The sequence below is a fragment of the Copadichromis virginalis genome, linkage group LG15 (genome assembly GCF_057382275.1).
Source record: "Copadichromis virginalis isolate Kocher_CV1m ecotype Utaka linkage group LG15, C_Virginalis_male_GT1.1, whole genome shotgun sequence".
Lineage (NCBI taxonomy): Eukaryota > Metazoa > Chordata > Actinopteri > Cichliformes > Cichlidae > Copadichromis > Copadichromis virginalis.
In genome coordinates, this window is record NC_140632.1 from 42922869 (window position 1) to 42946516 (window position 23648).

Here is a 23648-nt window from a genome sequence, read left to right on the forward strand (position 1 = left end):
AGACATGACATTTCCTGTTCCCACTAGGTGGCGCTCTTCATATTCCTGACAATGGGCACATCAATCTGTTCAGGGCGGGTGTGACATCATGCCTGTAAAGTCTGGTACTAATCAGACTGGATTTCATTGAGTTATACTAATTTGTTTCTTCATGGCGTGACATCAAAGTTCGCCATGCTGCTGGGGTCACACCCTTTTGCGAAAACTCACAGTTTTCACTGTAACCCAAGACCAACTCCTTAAGGCTTTCCTGGAGAAATTTGAGGCTGCAGATGTCACCCATCACTATACTGTACCCCAAAGTGTAAAACATGACATTTCCTGTTCCCACTAGGTGGCGCTGTCCTTGATGTCAAATATGGCAGTTGAAATATGTTCAGGGGTGGAGCCTTATCATATGTGTGCTCTTTGGTCCAGATCGGAACATGTATGACAGAATGAGAGGCAATAAGATTTTCATGGCGAGTCATCGAAATTCGCCATGGCGCCACGGCCTCATAGTATTGTGAAAACTCAAAAGCTCCGCAATTTAACATGGCACAAGGGTGTAGTTGACACTGACCAAATATGAAGGTTATGAAATCAAACCCCAAGGAGGAGTTCGCAAAAGTTCGAGGCATGGAAATGGCAAAATTAGAGCCAAAATGTCACCTTCTCTTCCAAATGGCGGACTTCCTGTTGGGTTTGCGTCAATGGGCCCCCAGACTTTTTTGTTCGTCTTGGCATGATACACATGTGTGCCAAATTTCATACATGTAGCTCAAACGATGTGGTCGTAGGGCTGCATTTAACAAGGCATAGGTGGCGCTGTAGAGCCATTTCCCAGTGCTCATATGTAAAACCATTAAAATACAAAATTTTTCACCAGACCTGGCATGTGTGCAAAATTTCATGAGTTTTTGAGCATGTTTAGGCCCTCAAAAAGGCCCTTGTTTTGCCTGAATAATAATAATAATTAAAGCTGCAAGCAGCGTTATGAGGTCCCTCGCACCCCATCGCGTCGAGCTACGCCCAACACCTACAACCAGCACCTCCGATCTCATGTCACATTGATGGAATTCATGCATTCAACCACCAGCTAACATTTCATCTCATTCAATCATGATTATAGTTGTCCCACTAGGTGGCACTCTAACCATTACTGACAAATGGCATAACAAACATTTCCGAGCTCGAGTCTCATCACGCCTGCGACCTTTGGGACATATTGGACATTTTGATTTTGAGTGACAGCAGATTACTGCTTTTTGGCGAGTGATTGAAACTCCACGTGCCACCATGACAACCCCGTTTCCCTGAACGGGGGGGGCAAGTGACACTGTTGAAAAGGTTAGACTGAGACAAAAGATCATTTGAAGTTTTTTGAATGTCCCTCATGATTTCAATAAATACCTGTGCCACTGGTTTGTAAGCCACTTTGCTTTTAGCAAACGAGAAGAGGAGAGCTTTGGATTTTAACATTCTGAGGATTCGAGGACATTATTTTAGACCACTATAACAAACATCACAAGATATTATTTTTGAAAAACCCTGCCCTTGTGCAATTCTTGGTAAGTTTTATTTGTTGTAAATTGAATTTTATTTTTGGTGTAAAACCACATTTTAAATTTCAGTAACAGAATTTACTTTGTATTTAAGTTATTTTTTTATTGTTTGTGGGAGGGGTACCGGTGAAAAGTCTTTGGTTTGGTTTTCTGTTTTAGTGAATTTGGGCCATTAAGCCATTTTGTGGTCTTTTTTGAAAGACTGAAATCTGTGAAAGCTAGGCCGGGTAATTAGCCACTGATTTCTTATTACAAGTAAAGCACAACATGAATATAATGAAATACATGAAGTGTGGAACATTTTTGGCTGGTTTATGTGTGTTTAGCAGATTTTAAGCAGTTTAGTAACTGCTATTTCAATCATGCTTGTTTCTGCTGTCTTTGGTAGTTTTAGAAATGGTTTATATGACCATTTAGCTAAAATTATAAGGCTTCTGTGGATACTACGTGATATTTGCATGGAGGTTTTTGCATAACTCTTGAGCCACAGTACTGGTGGCTATAGAGCGTAAGAGGATAATTGTAATTTTTCACATAGCTGTGATTTGTTGTGCGTTCAATCCTTTTCTTTAAGCAAATTTGAGCAGCAGACAGCAAGAGTTGGTGAGCATTATCTTAATGTCATACATTGACTAATTTACACCTTCATTCTGGATGTGTAAAGCGCTTTGGGGTCCTTAGGGACTAGTAAAGCGATATAGAAATACAGGCCATTTACCATTTATATATATGTTTTGTGTTTTTTGAATGAATGTAATTGCATTACTGATCATTATTGTGAACTAACTACATGTTTATGTGTAAGTAAAGTCTCTTTGATGCTCTCATGTTTGTATATTGTTTGAATGTTGTGTAAAATGTAACTAATTAACCTCATACTTTATCATAAATAGAGAATGGCATATGCTTCCCCAACGAAGTTTGCTGGGATTAATGATCCTGAAGTTGAATCATTGCGTCAAGAATTTCAACTATCAACTGTAAGTAACAAATATTTCTTAAATTTTATTTATAGTGTAGAAAAATTTGGTTTTACGCTACATTACCTGTTACAGAGCTGGGCAGGATGCTGTGTTTAGTGTTTCTTGTGTTTGTTTGTTTGTTTGTTTGCTCTTTCATATAAGTCACTGTTAACCCTTGTGCCATACTGGGGCCTTTTTGGGTCCCCAGGGTGATCAACGTAAGTTTTTTAAAGGATGGCACAAGGTTAAGCTGAGACTTTTATACAGCTGTTGTTGTGATCTGGCACTACAAACATTACATTGTAGCGGCAGCATAGATTGAAGCGAATAACTGTTTTCTAATTTTGTTATGATCCAAAATATTTTGTAATTTCAGTATGCCTGCTTGGACCCAGGGGTCAGCAGAGAGGATCTATATACAAGGTGCTTGCAACTTCATGCCAAGGCAATGGACCTCTTGGTTCGGCAGGTGCGGCTCAGGCGTGCAGCCGAAAGAAAGATTTCTGTTTTAAAAGAACAGCTGGATGCTGAAAAAGAAATGCTGAATAACACTGCCCAGGAGCTGGATGCATTGCAAGCTTCGATTACATTCGCACGTGATGGTAAGTCTTAATGTATTGTTTGGATGGTATAAACAGTGAATGTTGGCTTCAGTGTCTTATTTTAAGAAATGGGACTTAGAAAAAATACTCTATGAATTACTATTGAACGACTGTCTACATACAAATAAACATGAATGCGAATTATTTATTTTAGTTTATGATAAATCATTTGGAGAAAATATTAAATCCATGATTAGTATCATGTTTTGTTTTCTTCATTTGTGATTTTATAAGGATTAGATATATGCAAATGTCTGTTTTACCCATGTATATTTGTTAAAGTTGTTTATAAATACTAACTGTCAAAAAATATTATTTGTTTTTGTTTTGTTCAGATGTGACAGAGGCCACCACTCAGACAGACGAAGACTTGTGACAGATGTTTTATAATAATGCTAAGTTTTCTTAGATTAATATATTTTTTCACATTTGACCCAAAGTGGCATGTTTTAGGTCACTTTGGGTAATTTTTAATTCAGAAATAGGTGTGGTGAGACAGTTAGTGGTAAAGACTATCAATGGCTGTCTTTTGTTTTCATGTGTGAAGGGGAAGCGGGGGGGGGGGGGGGGCAAACTTGAGGTCACACTGTTGAATGAATAAGTTGTAAGGCTGTGAAACCAAGGTGAGACTGAGTCTCACCTTGGTTTCTTTTGGCAAGGCCATCTTTTGGCAAGGCCAAGGGTGTGGACAACAGCTATGGAAATTAGTGTACTGCTGAATAAAGATTTTAACTACTCAATTCTTTTACAATTGCTTTATAAATACTGTGAATACTCAACTGTGAAAAATATTGTTTTGGTTTGTTTTGTACATATGTGACAGAGGACTCCAGTCAGACAGACAAAGAGTTGTGACAGATGTGTAAATATTTTATAATAAATGTTCCTGTTTTAAATTTTGGTTTTCTTTGACTGTTTATTCATCCTTATGGTATATGTGTTATTAGTTTAAATTCTACAACTCTACAAGTTTAAAAAAAAGAGATGTATGAAGACTAAGAGGAGGATGAAACTTTTTCACATTAAATGTTTAATAATAACAAGTATTGTGAATAGGAAATAAGTTTCTAACATAATTGTTTATGAATCAAGATTTATAAAACACTAGTGGTGTCACTGGTGTCATTTTGGCTTTAAAATAAAAAAAAGCGAACTTATGTTTTATGAACAATTTGATGTTTTGATAATAACTAATAACTCCTTTCAATGTCACTGATAGTTTTAAAGACATTACTATTAAAATGTATAAATTACACTTGAAAGCTGTACACTAGTTGATTGTCAGTGTTTGTAAGTTTTTCAAGCTTTCTCTTTCTTGAAAGCTACTTCATTTTCCATGTCGAATGGCTATGTTGCAACACAACAGAGAGGAGAAGCTGAAATATATTTTTTCATATTTATGTATTCTTCTCATTCTCTAGTTGTTCTATTAAGATTCCTGTATTTTGTTGATATAAACCTAAACACTATGCTATTGCACTGCCAATGTATTAAACAGAAGCTCAATATGAACAGTAAGGAACAAGACTTGCCGTTAATCCTTAGAGCTATGGAAGATTTGTGTAGATAACTCGTGCTGGTTTTTCACCAGAATGAACTATTCTTCTTTGTTTGTCATTGACATCAATGAAGATGCTAAATAACAGTCTTTTGCTACCAAATTGATTTAACCTTCGTTGTGTCTATTTGTTGTGGGCCTTTCAATGATCTAGCAGTTTGGCAGATTCAGCCTGATTAACTGACAGAAAAACACAGAGACCACACGATAAAATCCACTGCCAATTATTCCAACAGTCTTTCACCATTCTCTGATACTGTACTTCTGAAGGAACTTTGGCTTATGCTGCTTTTTCATTTGACTGTTTTGGTTTTACGATATTTCTGCTAATTTCTTATGATTTGACAGCATCAGGTACTTGCTAAGCTTTCTTACTTTTATATGCTGTCACCCACTGGGACTGTGACCTAAAGTGACCCAAAAGTTTTAGGTCACTTTGGGTAATTGTTAATTCAGAATTAGGTGTGGTGAGACAGTTGGTGGCAGAGACTATCAATGGCTGTCTTTTGTTTTCATGTGTGAAGGGCAAGCAAGGGGGGGGCAAGTGACACTGTTGAAAAGGTTAGACTGAGACAAAAGATCATTTGAAGTTTTTTGAATGTCCCTCATGATTTCAATAAATACCTGTGCCACTGGTTTGTAAGCCACTTTGCTTTTAGCAAACGAGAAGAGGAGAGCTTTGGATTTTAACATTCTGAGGATTCGAGGACATTATTTTAGACCACTATAACAAACATCACAAGATATTATTTTTGAAAAACCCTGCCCTTGTGCAATTCTTGGTAAGTTTTATTTGTTGTAAATTGAATTTTATTTTTGGTGTAAAACCACATTTTAAATTTCAGTAACAGAATTTACTTTGTATTTAAGTTATTTTTTTATTGTTTGTGGGAGGGGTACCGGTGAAAAGTCTTTGGTTTGGTTTTCTGTTTTAGTGAATTTGGGCCATTAAGCCATTTTGTGGTCTTTTTTGAAAGACTGAAATCTGTGAAAGCTAGGCCGGGTAATTAGCCACTGATTTCTTATTACAAGTAAAGCACAACATGAATATAATGAAATACATGAAGTGTGGAACATTTTTGGCTGGTTTATGTGTGTTTAGCAGATTTTAAGCAGTTTAGTAACTGCTATTTCAATCATGCTTGTTTCTGCTGTCTTTGGTAGTTTTAGAAATGGTTTATATGACCATTTAGCTAAAATTATAAGGCTTCTGTGGATACTACGTGATATTTGCATGGAGGTTTTTGCATAACTCTTGAGCCACAGTACTGGTGGCTATAGAGCGTAAGAGGATAATTGTAATTTTTCACATAGCTGTGATTTGTTGTGCGTTCAATCCTTTTCTTTAAGCAAATTTGAGCAGCAGACAGCAAGAGTTGGTGAGCATTATCTTAATGTCATACATTGACTAATTTACACCTTCATTCTGGATGTGTAAAGCGCTTTGGGGTCCTTAGGGACTAGTAAAGCGATATAGAAATACAGGCCATTTACCATTTATATATATGTTTTGTGTTTTTTGAATGAATGTAATTGCATTACTGATCATTATTGTGAACTAACTACATGTTTATGTGTAAGTAAAGTCTCTTTGATGCTCTCATGTTTGTATATTGTTTGAATGTTGTGTAAAATGTAACTAATTAACCTCATACTTTATCATAAATAGAGAATGGCATATGCTTCCCCAACGAAGTTTGCTGGGATTAATGATCCTGAAGTTGAATCATTGCGTCAAGAATTTCAACTATCAACTGTAAGTAACAAATATTTCTTAAATTTTATTTATAGTGTAGAAAAATTTGGTTTTACGCTACATTACCTGTTACAGAGCTGGGCAGGATGCTGTGTTTAGTGTTTCTTGTGTTTGTTTGTTTGTTTGTTTGCTCTTTCATATAAGTCACTGTTAACCCTTGTGCCATACTGGGGCCTTTTTGGGTCCCCAGGGTGATCAACGTAAGTTTTTTAAAGGATGGCACAAGGTTAAGCTGAGACTTTTATACAGCTGTTGTTGTGATCTGGCACTACAAACATTACATTGTAGCGGCAGCATAGATTGAAGCGAATAACTGTTTTCTAATTTTGTTATGATCCAAAATATTTTGTAATTTCAGTATGCCTGCTTGGACCCAGGGGTCAGCAGAGAGGATCTATATACAAGGTGCTTGCAACTTCATGCCAAGGCAATGGACCTCTTGGTTCGGCAGGTGCGGCTCAGGCGTGCAGCCGAAAGAAAGATTTCTGTTTTAAAAGAACAGCTGGATGCTGAAAAAGAAATGCTGAATAACACTGCCCAGGAGCTGGATGCATTGCAAGCTTCGATTACATTCGCACGTGATGGTAAGTCTTAATGTATTGTTTGGATGGTATAAACAGTGAATGTTGGCTTCAGTGTCTTATTTTAAGAAATGGGACTTAGAAAAAATACTCTATGAATTACTATTGAACGACTGTCTACATACAAATAAACATGAATGCGAATTATTTATTTTAGTTTATGATAAATCATTTGGAGAAAATATTAAATCCATGATTAGTATCATGTTTTGTTTTCTTCATTTGTGATTTTATAAGGATTAGATATATGCAAATGTCTGTTTTACCCATGTATATTTGTTAAAGTTGTTTATAAATACTAACTGTCAAAAAATATTATTTGTTTTTGTTTTGTTCAGATGTGACAGAGGCCACCACTCAGACAGACGAAGACTTGTGACAGATGTTTTATAATAATGCTAAGTTTTCTTAGATTAATATATTTTTTCACATTTGACCCAAAGTGGCATGTTTTAGGTCACTTTGGGTAATTTTTAATTCAGAAATAGGTGTGGTGAGACAGTTAGTGGTAAAGACTATCAATGGCTGTCTTTTGTTTTCATGTGTGAAGGGGAAGCGGGGGGGGGGGGCAAACTTGAGGTCACACTGTTGAATGAATAAGTTGTAAGGCTGTGAAACCAAGGTGAGACTGAGTCTCACCTTGGTTTCTTTTGGCAAGGCCATCTTTTGGCAAGGCCAAGGGTGTGGACAACAGCTATGGAAATTAGTGTACTGCTGAATAAAGATTTTAACTACTCAATTCTTTTACAATTGCTTTATAAATACTGTGAATACTCAACTGTGAAAAATATTGTTTTGGTTTGTTTTGTACATATGTGACAGAGGACTCCAGTCAGACAGACAAAGAGTTGTGACAGATGTGTAAATATTTTATAATAAATGTTCCTGTTTTAAATTTTGGTTTTCTTTGACTGTTTATTCATCCTTATGGTATATGTGTTATTAGTTTAAATTCTACAACTCTACAAGTTTAAAAAAAAGAGATGTATGAAGACTAAGAGGAGGATGAAACTTTTTCACATTAAATGTTTAATAATAACAAGTATTGTGAATAGGAAATAAGTTTCTAACATAATTGTTTATGAATCAAGATTTATAAAACACTAGTGGTGTCACTGGTGTCATTTTGGCTTTAAAATAAAAAAAAGCGAACTTATGTTTTATGAACAATTTGATGTTTTGATAATAACTAATAACTCCTTTCAATGTCACTGATAGTTTTAAAGACATTACTATTAAAATGTATAAATTACACTTGAAAGCTGTACACTAGTTGATTGTCAGTGTTTGTAAGTTTTTCAAGCTTTCTCTTTCTTGAAAGCTACTTCATTTTCCATGTCGAATGGCTATGTTGCAACACAACAGAGAGGAGAAGCTGAAATATATTTTTTCATATTTATGTATTCTTCTCATTCTCTAGTTGTTCTATTAAGATTCCTGTATTTTGTTGATATAAACCTAAACACTATGCTATTGCACTGCCAATGTATTAAACAGAAGCTCAATATGAACAGTAAGGAACAAGACTTGCCGTTAATCCTTAGAGCTATGGAAGATTTGTGTAGATAACTCGTGCTGGTTTTTCACCAGAATGAACTATTCTTCTTTGTTTGTCATTGACATCAATGAAGATGCTAAATAACAGTCTTTTGCTACCAAATTGATTTAACCTTCGTTGTGTCTATTTGTTGTGGGCCTTTCAATGATCTAGCAGTTTGGCAGATTCAGCCTGATTAACTGACAGAAAAACACAGAGACCACACGATAAAATCCACTGCCAATTATTCCAACAGTCTTTCACCATTCTCTGATACTGTACTTCTGAAGGAACTTTGGCTTATGCTGCTTTTTCATTTGACTGTTTTGGTTTTACGATATTTCTGCTAATTTCTTATGATTTGACAGCATCAGGTACTTGCTAAGCTTTCTTACTTTTATATGCTGTCACCCACTGGGACTGTGACCTAAAGTGACCCAAAAGTTTTAGGTCACTTTGGGTAATTGTTAATTCAGAATTAGGTGTGGTGAGACAGTTGGTGGCAGAGACTATCAATGGCTGTCTTTTGTTTTCATGTGTGAAGGGCAAGCAAGGGGGGGGGGGGGGGGGGCAAGTGACACTGTTGAAAAGGTTAGACTGAGACAAAAGATCATTTGAAGTTTTTTGAATGTCCCTCATGATTTCAATAAATACCTGTGCCACTGGTTTGTAAGCCACTTTGCTTTTAGCAAACGAGAAGAGGAGAGCTTTGGATTTTAACATTCTGAGGATTCGAGGACATTATTTTAGACCACTATAACAAACATCACAAGATATTATTTTTGAAAAACCCTGCCCTTGTGCAATTCTTGGTAAGTTTTATTTGTTGTAAATTGAATTTTATTTTTGGTGTAAAACCACATTTTAAATTTCAGTAACAGAATTTACTTTGTATTTAAGTTATTTTTTTATTGTTTGTGGGAGGGGTACCGGTGAAAAGTCTTTGGTTTGGTTTTCTGTTTTAGTGAATTTGGGCCATTAAGCCATTTTGTGGTCTTTTTTGAAAGACTGAAATCTGTGAAAGCTAGGCCGGGTAATTAGCCACTGATTTCTTATTACAAGTAAAGCACAACATGAATATAATGAAATACATGAAGTGTGGAACATTTTTGGCTGGTTTATGTGTGTTTAGCAGATTTTAAGCAGTTTAGTAACTGCTATTTCAATCATGCTTGTTTCTGCTGTCTTTGGTAGTTTTAGAAATGGTTTATATGACCATTTAGCTAAAATTATAAGGCTTCTGTGGATACTACGTGATATTTGCATGGAGGTTTTTGCATAACTCTTGAGCCACAGTACTGGTGGCTATAGAGCGTAAGAGGATAATTGTAATTTTTCACATAGCTGTGATTTGTTGTGCGTTCAATCCTTTTCTTTAAGCAAATTTGAGCAGCAGACAGCAAGAGTTGGTGAGCATTATCTTAATGTCATACATTGACTAATTTACACCTTCATTCTGGATGTGTAAAGCGCTTTGGGGTCCTTAGGGACTAGTAAAGCGATATAGAAATACAGGCCATTTACCATTTATATATATGTTTTGTGTTTTTTGAATGAATGTAATTGCATTACTGATCATTATTGTGAACTAACTACATGTTTATGTGTAAGTAAAGTCTCTTTGATGCTCTCATGTTTGTATATTGTTTGAATGTTGTGTAAAATGTAACTAATTAACCTCATACTTTATCATAAATAGAGAATGGCATATGCTTCCCCAACGAAGTTTGCTGGGATTAATGATCCTGAAGTTGAATCATTGCGTCAAGAATTTCAACTATCAACTGTAAGTAACAAATATTTCTTAAATTTTATTTATAGTGTAGAAAAATTTGGTTTTACGCTACATTACCTGTTACAGAGCTGGGAAGGATGCTGTGTTTAGTGTTTCTTGTGTTTGTTTGTTTGTTTGTTTGCTCTTTCATATAAGTCACTGTTAACCCTTGTGCCATACTGGGGCCTTTTTGGGTCCCCAGGGTGATCAACGTAAGTTTTTTAAAGGATGGCACAAGGTTAAGCTGAGACTTTTATACAGCTGTTGTTGTGATCTGGCACTACAAACATTACATTGTAGCGGCAGCATAGATTGAAGCGAATAACTGTTTTCTAATTTTGTTATGATCCAAAATATTTTGTAATTTCAGTATGCCTGCTTGGACCCAGGGGTCAGCAGAGAGGATCTATATACAAGGTGCTTGCAACTTCATGCCAAGGCAATGGACCTCTTGGTTCGGCAGGTGCGGCTCAGGCGTGCAGCCGAAAGAAAGATTTCTGTTTTAAAAGAACAGCTGGATGCTGAAAAAGAAATGCTGAATAACACTGCCCAGGAGCTGGATGCATTGCAAGCTTCGATTACATTCGCACGTGATGGTAAGTCTTAATGTATTGTTTGGATGGTATAAACAGTGAATGTTGGCTTCAGTGTCTTATTTTAAGAAATGGGACTTAGAAAAAATACTCTATGAATTACTATTGAACGACTGTCTACATACAAATAAACATGAATGCGAATTATTTATTTTAGTTTATGATAAATCATTTGGAGAAAATATTAAATCCATGATTAGTATCATGTTTTGTTTTCTTCATTTGTGATTTTATAAGGATTAGATATATGCAAATGTCTGTTTTACCCATGTATATTTGTTAAAGTTGTTTATAAATACTAACTGTCAAAAAATATTATTTGTTTTTGTTTTGTTCAGATGTGACAGAGGCCACCACTCAGACAGACGAAGACTTGTGACAGATGTTTTATAATAATGCTAAGTTTTCTTAGATTAATATATTTTTTCACATTTGACCCAAAGTGGCATGTTTTAGGTCACTTTGGGTAATTTTTAATTCAGAAATAGGTGTGGTGAGACAGTTAGTGGTAAAGACTATCAATGGCTGTCTTTTGTTTTCATGTGTGAAGGGGAAGCGGGGGGGGGGGGGGGGGGCAAACTTGAGGTCACACTGTTGAATGAATAAGTTGTAAGGCTGTGAAACCAAGGTGAGACTGAGTCTCACCTTGGTTTCTTTTGGCAAGGCCATCTTTTGGCAAGGCCAAGGGTGTGGACAACAGCTATGGAAATTAGTGTACTGCTGAATAAAGATTTTAACTACTCAATTCTTTTACAATTGCTTTATAAATACTGTGAATACTCAACTGTGAAAAATATTGTTTTGGTTTGTTTTGTACATATGTGACAGAGGACTCCAGTCAGACAGACAAAGAGTTGTGACAGATGTGTAAATATTTTATAATAAATGTTCCTGTTTTAAATTTTGGTTTTCTTTGACTGTTTATTCATCCTTATGGTATATGTGTTATTAGTTTAAATTCTACAACTCTACAAGTTTAAAAAAAAGAGATGTATGAAGACTAAGAGGAGGATGAAACTTTTTCACATTAAATGTTTAATAATAACAAGTATTGTGAATAGGAAATAAGTTTCTAACATAATTGTTTATGAATCAAGATTTATAAAACACTAGTGGTGTCACTGGTGTCATTTTGGCTTTAAAATAAAAAAAAGCGAACTTATGTTTTATGAACAATTTGATGTTTTGATAATAACTAATAACTCCTTTCAATGTCACTGATAGTTTTAAAGACATTACTATTAAAATGTATAAATTACACTTGAAAGCTGTACACTAGTTGATTGTCAGTGTTTGTAAGTTTTTCAAGCTTTCTCTTTCTTGAAAGCTACTTCATTTTCCATGTCGAATGGCTATGTTGCAACACAACAGAGAGGAGAAGCTGAAATATATTTTTTCATATTTATGTATTCTTCTCATTCTCTAGTTGTTCTATTAAGATTCCTGTATTTTGTTGATATAAACCTAAACACTATGCTATTGCACTGCCAATGTATTAAACAGAAGCTCAATATGAACAGTAAGGAACAAGACTTGCCGTTAATCCTTAGAGCTATGGAAGATTTGTGTAGATAACTCGTGCTGGTTTTTCACCAGAATGAACTATTCTTCTTTGTTTGTCATTGACATCAATGAAGATGCTAAATAACAGTCTTTTGCTACCAAATTGATTTAACCTTCGTTGTGTCTATTCGTTGTGGGCCTTTCAATGATCTAGCAGTTTGGCAGATTCAGCCTGATTAACTGACAGAAAAACACAGAGACCACACGATAAAATCCACTGCCAATTATTCCAACAGTCTTTCACCATTCTCTGATACTGTACTTCTGAAGGAACTTTGGCTTATGCTGCTTTTTCATTTGACTGTTTTGGTTTTACGATATTTCTGCTAATTTCTTATGATTTGACAGCATCAGGTACTTGCTAAGCTTTCTTACTTTTATATGCTGTCACCCACTGGGACTGTGACCTAAAGTGACCCAAAAGTTTTAGGTCACTTTGGGTAATTGTTAATTCAGAATTAGGTGTGGTGAGACAGTTGGTGGCAGAGACTATCAATGGCTGTCTTTTGTTTTCATGTGTGAAGGGCAAGCAAGGGGGGGGGGGGGGGGGGCAAGTGACACTGTTGAAAAGGTTAGACTGAGACAAAAGATCATTTGAAGTTTTTTGAATGTCCCTCATGATTTCAATAAATACCTGTGCCACTGGTTTGTAAGCCACTTTGCTTTTAGCAAACGAGAAGAGGAGAGCTTTGGATTTTAACATTCTGAGGATTCGAGGACATTATTTTAGACCACTATAACAAACATCACAAGATATTATTTTTGAAAAACCCTGCCCTTGTGCAATTCTTGGTAAGTTTTATTTGTTGTAAATTGAATTTTATTTTTGGTGTAAAACCACATTTTAAATTTCAGTAACAGAATTTACTTTGTATTTAAGTTATTTTTTTATTGTTTGTGGGAGGGGTACCGGTGAAAAGTCTTTGGTTTGGTTTTCTGTTTTAGTGAATTTGGGCCATTAAGCCATTTTGTGGTCTTTTTTGAAAGACTGAAATCTGTGAAAGCTAGGCCGGGTAATTAGCCACTGATTTCTTATTACAAGTAAAGCACAACATGAATATAATGAAATACATGAAGTGTGGAACATTTTTGGCTGGTTTATGTGTGTTTAGCAGATTTTAAGCAGTTTAGTAACTGCTATTTCAATCATGCTTGTTTCTGCTGTCTTTGGTAGTTTTAGAAATGGTTTATATGACCATTTAGCTAAAATTATAAGGCTTCTGTGGATACTACGTGATATTTGCATGGAGGTTTTTGCATAACTCTTGAGCCACAGTACTGGTGGCTATAGAGCGTAAGAGGATAATTGTAATTTTTCACATAGCTGTGATTTGTTGTGCGTTCAATCCTTTTCTTTAAGCAAATTTGAGCAGCAGACAGCAAGAGTTGGTGAGCATTATCTTAATGTCATACATTGACTAATTTACACCTTCATTCTGGATGTGTAAAGCGCTTTGGGGTCCTTAGGGACTAGTAAAGCGATATAGAAATACAGGCCATTTACCATTTATATATATGTTTTGTGTTTTTTGAATGAATGTAATTGCATTACTGATCATTATTGTGAACTAACTACATGTTTATGTGTAAGTAAAGTCTCTTTGATGCTCTCATGTTTGTATATTGTTTGAATGTTGTGTAAAATGTAACTAATTAACCTCATACTTTATCATAAATAGAGAATGGCATATGCTTCCCCAACGAAGTTTGCTGGGATTAATGATCCTGAAGTTGAATCATTGCGTCAAGAATTTCAACTATCAACTGTAAGTAACAAATATTTCTTAAATTTTATTTATAGTGTAGAAAAATTTGTTTTTACGCTACATTACCTGTTACAGAGCTGGGAAGGATGCTGTGTTTAGTGTTTCTTGTGTTTGTTTGTTTGTTTGTTTGCTCTTTCATATAAGTCACTGTTAACCCTTGTGCCATACTGGGGCCTTTTTGGGTCCCCAGGGTGATCAACGTAAGTTTTTTAAAGGATGGCACAAGGTTAAGCTGAGACTTTTATACAGCTGTTGTTGTGATCTGGCACTACAAACATTACATTGTAGCGGCAGCATAGATTGAAGCGAATAACTGTTTTCTAATTTTGTTATGATCCAAAATATTTTGTAATTTCAGTATGCCTGCTTGGACCCAGGGGTCAGCAGAGAGGATCTATATACAAGGTGCTTGCAACTTCATGCCAAGGCAATGGACCTCTTGGTTCGGCAGGTGCGGCTCAGGCGTGCAGCCGAAAGAAAGATTTCTGTTTTAAAAGAACAGCTGGATGCTGAAAAAGAAATGCTGAATAACACTGCCCAGGAGCTGGATGCATTGCAAGCTTCGATTACATTCGCACGTGATGGTAAGTCTTAATGTATTGTTTGGATGGTATAAACAGTGAATGTTGGCTTCAGTGTCTTATTTTAAGAAATGGGACTTAGAAAAAATACTCTATGAATTACTATTGAACGACTGTCTACATACAAATAAACATGAATGCGAATTATTTATTTTAGTTTATGATAAATCATTTGGAGAAAATATTAAATCCATGATTAGTATCATGTTTTGTTTTCTTCATTTGTGATTTTATAAGGATTAGATATATGCAAATGTCTGTTTTACCCATGTATATTTGTTAAAGTTGTTTATAAATACTAACTGTCAAAAAATATTATTTGTTTTTGTTTTGTTCAGATGTGACAGAGGCCACCACTCAGACAGACGAAGACTTGTGACAGATGTTTTATAATAATGCTAAGTTTTCTTAGATTAATATATTTTTTCACATTTGACCCAAAGTGGCATGTTTTAGGTCACTTTGGGTAATTTTTAATTCAGAAATAGGTGTGGTGAGACAGTTAGTGGTAAAGACTATCAATGGCTGTCTTTTGTTTTCATGTGTGAAGGGGAAGCGGGGGGGGGGCAAACTTGAGGTCACACTGTTGAATGAATAAGTTGTAAGGCTGTGAAACCAAGGTGAGACTGAGTCTCACCTTGGTTTCTTTTGGCAAGGCCATCTTTTGGCAAGGCCAAGGGTGTGGACAACAGCTATGGAAATTAGTGTACTGCTGAATAAAGATTTTAACTACTCAATTCTTTTACAATTGCTTTATAAATACTGTGAATACTCAACTGTGAAAAATATTGTTTTGGTTTGTTTTGTACATATGTGACAGAGGACTCCAGTCAGACAGACAAAGAGTTGTGACAGATGTGTAAATATTTTATAATAAATGTTCCTGTTTTAAATTTTGGTTTTCTTTGACTGTTTATTCATCCTTATGGTATATGTGTTATTAGTTTAAATTCTACAACTCTACAAGTTTAAAAAAAAGAGATGTATGAAGACTAAGAGGAGGATGAAACTTTTTCACATTAAATGTTTAATAATAACAAGTATTGTGAATAGGAAATAAGTTTCTAACATAATTGTTTATGAATCAAGATTTATAAAACACTAGTGGTGTCACTGGTGTCATTTTGGCTTTAAAATAAAAAAAAGCGAACTTATGTTTTATGAACAATTTGATGTTTTGATAATAACTAATAACTCCTTTCAATGTCACTGATAGTTTTAAAGACATTACTATTAAAATGTATAAATTACACTTGAAAGCTGTACACTAGTTGATTGTCAGTGTTTGTAAGTTTTTCAAGCTTTCTCTTTCTTGAAAGCTACTTCATTTTCCATGTCGAATGGCTATGTTGCAACACAACAGAGAGGAGAAGCTGAAATATATTTTTTCATATTTATGTATTCTTCTCATTCTCTAGTTGTTCTATTAAGATTCCTGTATTTTGTTGATATAAACCTAAACACTATGCTATTGCACTGCCAATGTATTAAACAGAAGCTCAATATGAACAGTAAGGAACAAGACTTGCCGTTAATCCTTAGAGCTATGGAAGATTTGTGTAGATAACTCGTGCTGGTTTTTCACCAGAATGAACTATTCTTCTTTGTTTGTCATTGACATCAATGAAGATGCTAAATAACAGTCTTTTGCTACCAAATTGATTTAACCTTCGTTGTGTCTATTCGTTGTGGGCCTTTCAATGATCTAGCAGTTTGGCAGATTCAGCCTGATTAACTGACAGAAAAACACAGAGACCACACGATAAAATCCACTGCCAATTATTCCAACAGTCTTTCACCATTCTCTGATACTGTACTTCTGAAGGAACTTTGGCTTATGCTGCTTTTTCATTTGACTGTTTTGGTTTTACGATATTTCTGCTAATTTCTTATGATTTGACAGCATCAGGTACTTGCTAAGCTTTCTTACTTTTATATGCTGTCACCCACTGGGACTGTGACCTAAAGTGACCCAAAAGTTTTAGGTCACTTTGAGTAATTGTTAATTCAGAATTAGGTGTGGTGAGACAGTTGGTGGCAGAGACTATCAATGGCTGTCTTTTGTTTTCATGTGTGAAGGGCAAGCAAGGGGGGGCAAGTGACACTGTTGAAAAGGTTAGACTGAGACAAAAGATTGAATTGTGTCTTTTGGCAAAGCCAAGGGTGTGGACAACAGCTATGAAAATTAGTGTACTGCTGAATAAAGGTTTTAACTACTCAAGGGAAAAAAGGTGTTGAGTACTGTTTATTGCATTGTAACTTCACTGGTTACTTTGTGACAGTCCCTCCCCTGTTGGCTTCTGTGATTGGATCATTTGAAGTTTTTTGAATGTCCCTCATGATTTCAATAAATACCTGTGCCACTGGTTTGTAAGCCACTTTGCTTTTAGCAAACGAGAAGAGGAGAGCTTTGGATTTTAACATTCTGAGGATTCGAGGACATTATTTTAGACCACTATAACAAACATCACAAGAGATTATTTTTGAAAAACCCTGCCCTTGTGCAATTCTTGGTAAGTTTTATTTGTTGTAAATTGAATTTTATTTTTGGTGTAAAACCACATTTTAAATTTCAGTAACAGAATTTACTTTGTATTTAAGTTATTTTTTTATTGTTTGTGGGAGGGGTACCGGTGAAAAGTCTTTGGTTTGGTTTTCTGTTTTAGTGAATTTGGGCCATTAAGCCATTTTGTGGTCTTTTTTGAAAGACTGAAATCTGTGAAAGCTAGGCCGGGTAATTAGCCACTGATTTCTTATTACAAGTAAAGCACAACATGAATATAATGAAATACATGAAGTGTGGAACATTTTTGGCTGGTTTATGTGTGTTTAGCAGATTTTAAGCAGTTTAGTAACTGCTATTTCAATCATGCTTGTTTCTGCTGTCTTTGGTAGTTTTAGAAATGGTTTATATGACCATTTAGCTAAAATTATAAGGCTTCTGTGGATACTACGTGATATTTGCATGGAGGTTTTTGCATAACTCTTGAGCCACAGTACTGGTGGCTATAGAGCGTAAGAGGATAATTGTAATTTTTCACATAGCTGTGATTTGTTGTGCGTTCATTGTGAGTTGTTAAATTTGCATCATGCTAATTATGCAGGTATTGAGAAAATTTTGTTATTGTCTCACATTTATTTTAGCCTTGTGAATCTGATGTTTAATTATTTTTGGTAGGTGCACAGGTATAGATTTTAACCTGAGCATAACTGGTCATTAAAAAAACCATGCCATTTATGGGTGGGGTTTTGTCTTTGTCACAATTTTAATTGCTAGGGTTAAGGTTTCTTTATTTCTGTTTCAGTCTGAAAATGACCTTTTTCTGATCTTATGTCAATAATGTTTAATTGTACAATATCTTTTTTGTATTAGGAGATCAAACTTCCTAAGGGACATCACGTACAGATACTTCAGAAGGCTTGCTGTGAACTTTCAGCAGAACAGCTGGATTTGGTGTGAACCAAGGTAAGTTATTAAAAATGCTGACTATAGCCTTACATGCTTGAGGTTTTAACAAGGGTTTTTTGACGTTTTTTGATGCTTCCTGTTAAGAGCAAAAAGTGGAAAGAGAAGGTTTAAAAAATGTTCTCCAGTATTGTTCAGTGGGTCGTTAAGTAGTCGTTCAGTGGGCTATTCAGTCGTTTGTTCAGTCAATGGCAGGGGGGGTGAGATTCTAATCTCAATGCACTCACCCCCCCCCCCCCCCCCCCCCCCACATCACTTGTATAAGTTAATAGTGTGGAGAATCTCATAAAGCCTTTAGGCAATCAAATGTAAATGACAATATTTATGAGTGTCTTAAGTTTTAAAATGGTCAGGTTTGATTTGAACATGACTGGAAGGTCATGTTCCACCCCCTTACTTTAGTGTTCGTAGTCATAATAGAGATTGACAGACCACATGACTTTCATGCATTGCATGCCGGGCACTAGTGGCAAAACAATTAAAGCAATGCATCAAATGCAAGCATTTGCAGCACCGCAAAACGTTCATTCTCCGGTTCTAATACCTTCTTGCTTTTACTTTGCCCCCCAAAAGAGGTATGTACAAAAACGAAGGAGAACAATACCGCTCCGTACAAAGACAAACTTGATGAAAAGTCAAAGAAAAGATACGAGGAAAAAAATCAAAAGAGTGAAAGGGTTAGACCCTTACGAGCACACAGAGTGGACAAAAGAGTTAGCGAGAGCCCAACTTTCACCACGCTCAAATTGATAATCATACGGTTCTTGGAGTGAGTGCATACACTCATGAAGTTTTTAGTAACTTCAGGTCACTTTAACAAGCCCAGGTCTAGTTTACCGACAGATGGGTACAGGACCTTGAAATGCACCGTGTAGAATGAAAGACCATCGTACCTATCATAAGTTTACCAGTCTCACAAATCGTCTTCATAAATACACATTCGTTAACCATTTATTAATCGGACCTTTAAGCTCAACGGTAATTAATTAGTAGTGGAAATATTTTCTGGTTCATTACAGAAATGTAGCAGTGACAATAATATTGTATGCTGTAATCGTACTGCGCAATTAGTGATACAAAAAAAAAGTTTTATCCTGTGAATAAAAGTATATGTTTTTGTTAATGTACCATGGTAATAAAAGAAACGAAACGCAATATTGTGTCAGGACAATTCAGTATTTATGCACAATAAACACAGGCGCATAGCGCGACAATTTCTGTTCAGCGCCAGACTTGCTTGTAACCTATATCAACAATTCTGTTATGAAGAATGACATATTAGCTACTACAAAACACTGACCTTTGTGTAAATGCTTGGAGCAAACTAACATGTGAGCTGGAGTGTGGATGTTTGTTTATTATATTTTTTTTCTCTTTTTATTGTAGATGCCAAGAAAAAAGGGTTTTCGCATGCGGCGCACACCAAGAATCCCCTCTGGTAAGTCCAATGCTAACCCAAATGTTTGCATTTGTGCAGAGAAGTTGCAAGCATCCATTGTTGCTGGGACTGCTGTTCAATGTGCACCATCCACTTCAGATGTGAATGCCTTAATTGCCTGCAGTGTTGTGGCTGCAATCAAGCATATGATAGCTCCAGTGTGTACATGGAAACCGGAGGATGTTGATGATATATGTGTAGAGGGGTGCCAATTAGTTAGGTATATAGCTAAGGCAAGACAGGACATTGGCAGCAAGCATAGCGTTTGCAGGCTGATTGGACAGCACACTGTGTTTGGCCAAAAATGGAAAGTTGATATTGGCCCGCCAGTTTACATAGATTTTGGGCTGTCGGAAGGGGAGGCTGTGTTGTATGAAAAGCTGCAGGAACATCTGTTGAGGGATGGCATGTGTCTGTTGGATCTTCACACTGCAGTTAGTGTCATCATTCATCACAAGAATTATTTTGTTGTTGTTGATTGTGGCACACGTAATGCAGCTGGGCTGGCATCTGAGATTGGCACAGCTGTGGCTGTTTTTAACACATGCCTTGACGACCTGATGCTTCACATCAGAAATTTACAGACGTCTTTAGATGCACAATGGTATGCTGTTAGCAGCATTTCTGTGCAGGCAGGTCAAGTTGATGTTGACGTGGAGAGCAGTGCAGTGTTTGTGGACAGGGATGTTGACACAAATCTTACAGCTAAAGTTGATAACACTTCTGTCAACCTTGAAACTGTTAATGCTGTCACAGGAGTTGGAGCAGAGGATAGCTGTTGCATTATAAAGAGTGTGAGAGGATCATTTCACCAGGCTGATGATCGATTTAAATATGGAGGAGTTCAGTGTATGGCTATAGGTCTGGTTAGCCTGGCAAAACATAAAGTTGATAGCGTCTTTTCATGGGAGACAAAAGTTCTTGACAGAGTTGTAGTTTTAGGTGACCTTTTGTACACCAATTTGAGAGACTGCAACATGATAAGCAACTCATCCAGTGTGTTGTGTGTCCCTGATTTGCCTAAAAAGTATTGTATTGATGGGCAAAACTTTGAGTTTGAGTATGGAGATTTTGTCAGTGGGGATATTGATGTGCTTGAAGGGGAACTCATTGAGAGTGGTGTCTACACTACCCTGCAGACTGGGCTGCAAAAGATCTGTGCCATGTATAATACATGTCTTCTGACATTGTGTGGCAGTACATGTGCAGTCATTTCTGAGAATGGACAATATGCACTAGTTGATTCTCATGCACGCAGTGCTGTGGGTTTGGTCAGTGAGCAGGGAAGAAGTGTTGTTTTGTGCTTCAGGTCACTTGAAGATGTGGTCAGACACATCTGCCAGTTGGCAACGGGCCTGAGTCAGAAGCAAAAGCCTTTTGAAGTAGCTGGTGTTTGTGTTAGGTACCTTATGGTGTCTGATAGTGCCACACCCAAAGACAGTTGTGAAAAAACGTGCAAAACCTTTACACCAGAATCAAGTTGTGATTCAATCCAGAATGAACCAAACATCAGTGATGTTATCATCGTGGAGTCTTTAATAGAGGCAGAGAGTTGCAAAATGTCTGGAAAGACCTTGAGTTGTTCTGAGTATAATTTGGGGTTATTATGTAATGATGCAACAAGAAAGCGCAAGATTTCAGTGGGTCACAGTGAAGCTAAGAAGTTAAAACAGTATGATGTGTCTCAGGTGAATTCAGATGTTGAATTTGTTAGTGAAGTGACAAACAACAAGCTGGTGTTTAGTCCCATTTCTGAGTGGGTTTGTCAGGCTTTGTGCACACAGTTAAATGTGGAGTTTGAAAAAATTAGTGTACCAGCGTCTACATGTGTTGGTTTGTTAGGTGTTCCATGCAAAAATGAAAGTATAGTGGCTGATGGGAACTGTTTCTTCAGAGCTATTTCTCAGGTTGTGACTGGCACACAAAAGCACCATCGCAAGATAAGACTTGCCATTGTGAAAGAGTTGGAGAGGAATGCTGCAATATATAGAAATATTTTAAGATCAGAGTATTCAACAGTTGCAGACTACATTCAGAAATCTAAAATGAGAAATGTTAACAGCTGGGCTACAGAAGTTGAAATCCAAGCAACTGCAAACTATTTAGGAGTTGATGTATTTACATTTCATGATGAGCGTTGGCTAAAATATGGCTGTAATGGCAAGCTTTTGTCAGAAAAGGGAATCTATTTAGAAAATCGTCATGGGAATCATTATGAGACGGTGGTCTGTGTTCATAAGCCTCAACTGCAGACCTGTTATGGCTACTGCAAAATCAGTGCATCTGTTATCAAAGGATACAGCACTAGGTTAAAGAGTAAGGATAGTTTTTTTTTTGACAAAACACAGGATCACACATTTTGTGCAGATGAAGTAGTGTTAGATACACATGCTGATGGTGAGGTTTTGAATGACGCAAGTCAGTTTAGCTTCAGTCCCATTTCCAATGGAGTTGCACAAAGTTTATGCTATAAATTTAATGTTGACTTTCAGAAGCAGGATAACAAAGTTCACACTGTTTATGGTCATTTAGGTGTTGTTTGTAAAACAAATAAGGTTATAGAGGACAGCAATAGTTTCTTTAGGGCTTTATCTGAAGTAATCAGTGGTTCTGAGAAAAGTCATAGAAAAATAAGGCTTGCTGTTTTGAAGTATATGGAAAACAATGGTGAAGAGCACATGAAGTTCGTGGTAAAAGATTATGTTTCAATATCTGAGTATATTTCAAAGTCACAAATGAAGTATGTTGGGAATCCTGCTACTGACACAGAATTTCAGGCTGCAGCAAATGCTTTTGGATTGGACATATTTATGTTTAATGGAGATAAATGGCACAAGTATAGCTGCACAAGTACAGATACCACAAATGAAGGGATATACTTGAAATGTGAAAATAGTCATTTTGTGCCAGTAATTTGTGTGCAACATTTTAATAAGGAGGGTTGTTTTGGTTTATGCAGAGCGACTAATTTATCTACACCACAGCACATGTGTAGAGGAAAAACAAAAGAAGCAATGAAGGATACATTAAATATATGTAGTTCATCAACTAAACATGTGGTTTCTAAGCATTCAAAAAAGAAAAAGTATTTTAAAAATCAAATTGCATACCAAGTAAATGCATTACATAAGGAAAAGGTGAAGGCAAGGAGCATAAAAAAATATCAAAAAGATTTGTTGCATAGGCAAAAGGTAAAAGAAATAAGCACCTGGAAATACAAGCAAAATGTATCTCATAAAGAAAAGGTTAAAGAAATGAGCATCAGGAAATACAAGCAAAATGTATCTCATAAAGAAAAGGTTAAAGAAATGAGCATCAGGAAATACAAGCAAAATGTATCTCATAGAGAAAAGGTTAAAGAAATGAGCATCGGGAAATACAAGCAAAATGTATCTCATAAAGAAAAGCTAAAAGAAATCAGTATAAGGAAATACAAATTAAATGAGTTGCATAGGCAAAATTTAAAAGCAGTAAGTTTTAAAAAGTATCATGGAAATCTAGAATATAAAAGGCGTGCTATTGCTGGTGTCAGCTTGAAAAGGCAGCAAAGGAAAGAAAAGGGAGAGCAGTTTGATTTTGTGATGACAAATTTTTTAGATAAAATAAAAGATGGACCAGATTTTGTTTGCTGTGTCTGCCATAGGTTGTTATTTAGACATCAGGTGTTACATTGTCAAAAAAACTATTATAACAAAACTAAAACTGCAGCACTGATTGCAGAAAAATGTTTAACTGAAGACTATTTACACAAATGTAATAAAGATTGTACAAATCCATGTCACTGGTTGGAGACAGTTAAAGCTAAACTATGGATCTGTTATACATGCCATTATAAAATTAATAAAAATGAAGTTCCTCCAGAGTCTGTAAAAAACCATTTAGAAGTTCATCCCATTCCACCTGAATTGGCATGTTTAAATAGCTTAG

The 23648-nt window shown here is 36.0% G+C and overlaps 4 long non-coding RNA genes across 4 annotated transcripts; all 4 read left to right on the forward strand.

The window, feature by feature from the left end:
- The first annotated feature begins 1319 nt into the window (after positions 1 to 1319).
- On the forward strand, positions 1320 to 3465 carry LOC146693116 (uncharacterized). The gene is made up of 3 exons (XR_014915051.1): positions 1320 to 2524; positions 2883 to 3108; positions 3444 to 3465. It is a non-coding gene; the product is annotated as an uncharacterized LOC146693116 (long non-coding RNA).
- A 1755-nt stretch (positions 3466 to 5220) lies between these two features.
- Positions 5221 to 7363, forward strand: LOC146693117 (uncharacterized). Its single transcript, XR_014915052.1, has 3 exons — positions 5221 to 6422; positions 6781 to 7006; positions 7342 to 7363. It is a non-coding gene; the product is annotated as an uncharacterized LOC146693117 (long non-coding RNA).
- Positions 7364 to 9124: 1761 nt separating this feature from the next.
- LOC146693118 (uncharacterized) lies at positions 9125 to 11267 on the forward strand. The gene is made up of 3 exons (XR_014915053.1): positions 9125 to 10326; positions 10685 to 10910; positions 11246 to 11267. It is a non-coding gene; the product is annotated as an uncharacterized LOC146693118 (long non-coding RNA).
- Positions 11268 to 13034: 1767 nt separating this feature from the next.
- Positions 13035 to 15177, forward strand: LOC146693119 (uncharacterized). The gene is made up of 3 exons (XR_014915054.1): positions 13035 to 14236; positions 14595 to 14820; positions 15156 to 15177. It is a non-coding gene; the product is annotated as an uncharacterized LOC146693119 (long non-coding RNA).
- The last annotated feature ends 8471 nt before the right edge of the window (positions 15178 to 23648 follow it).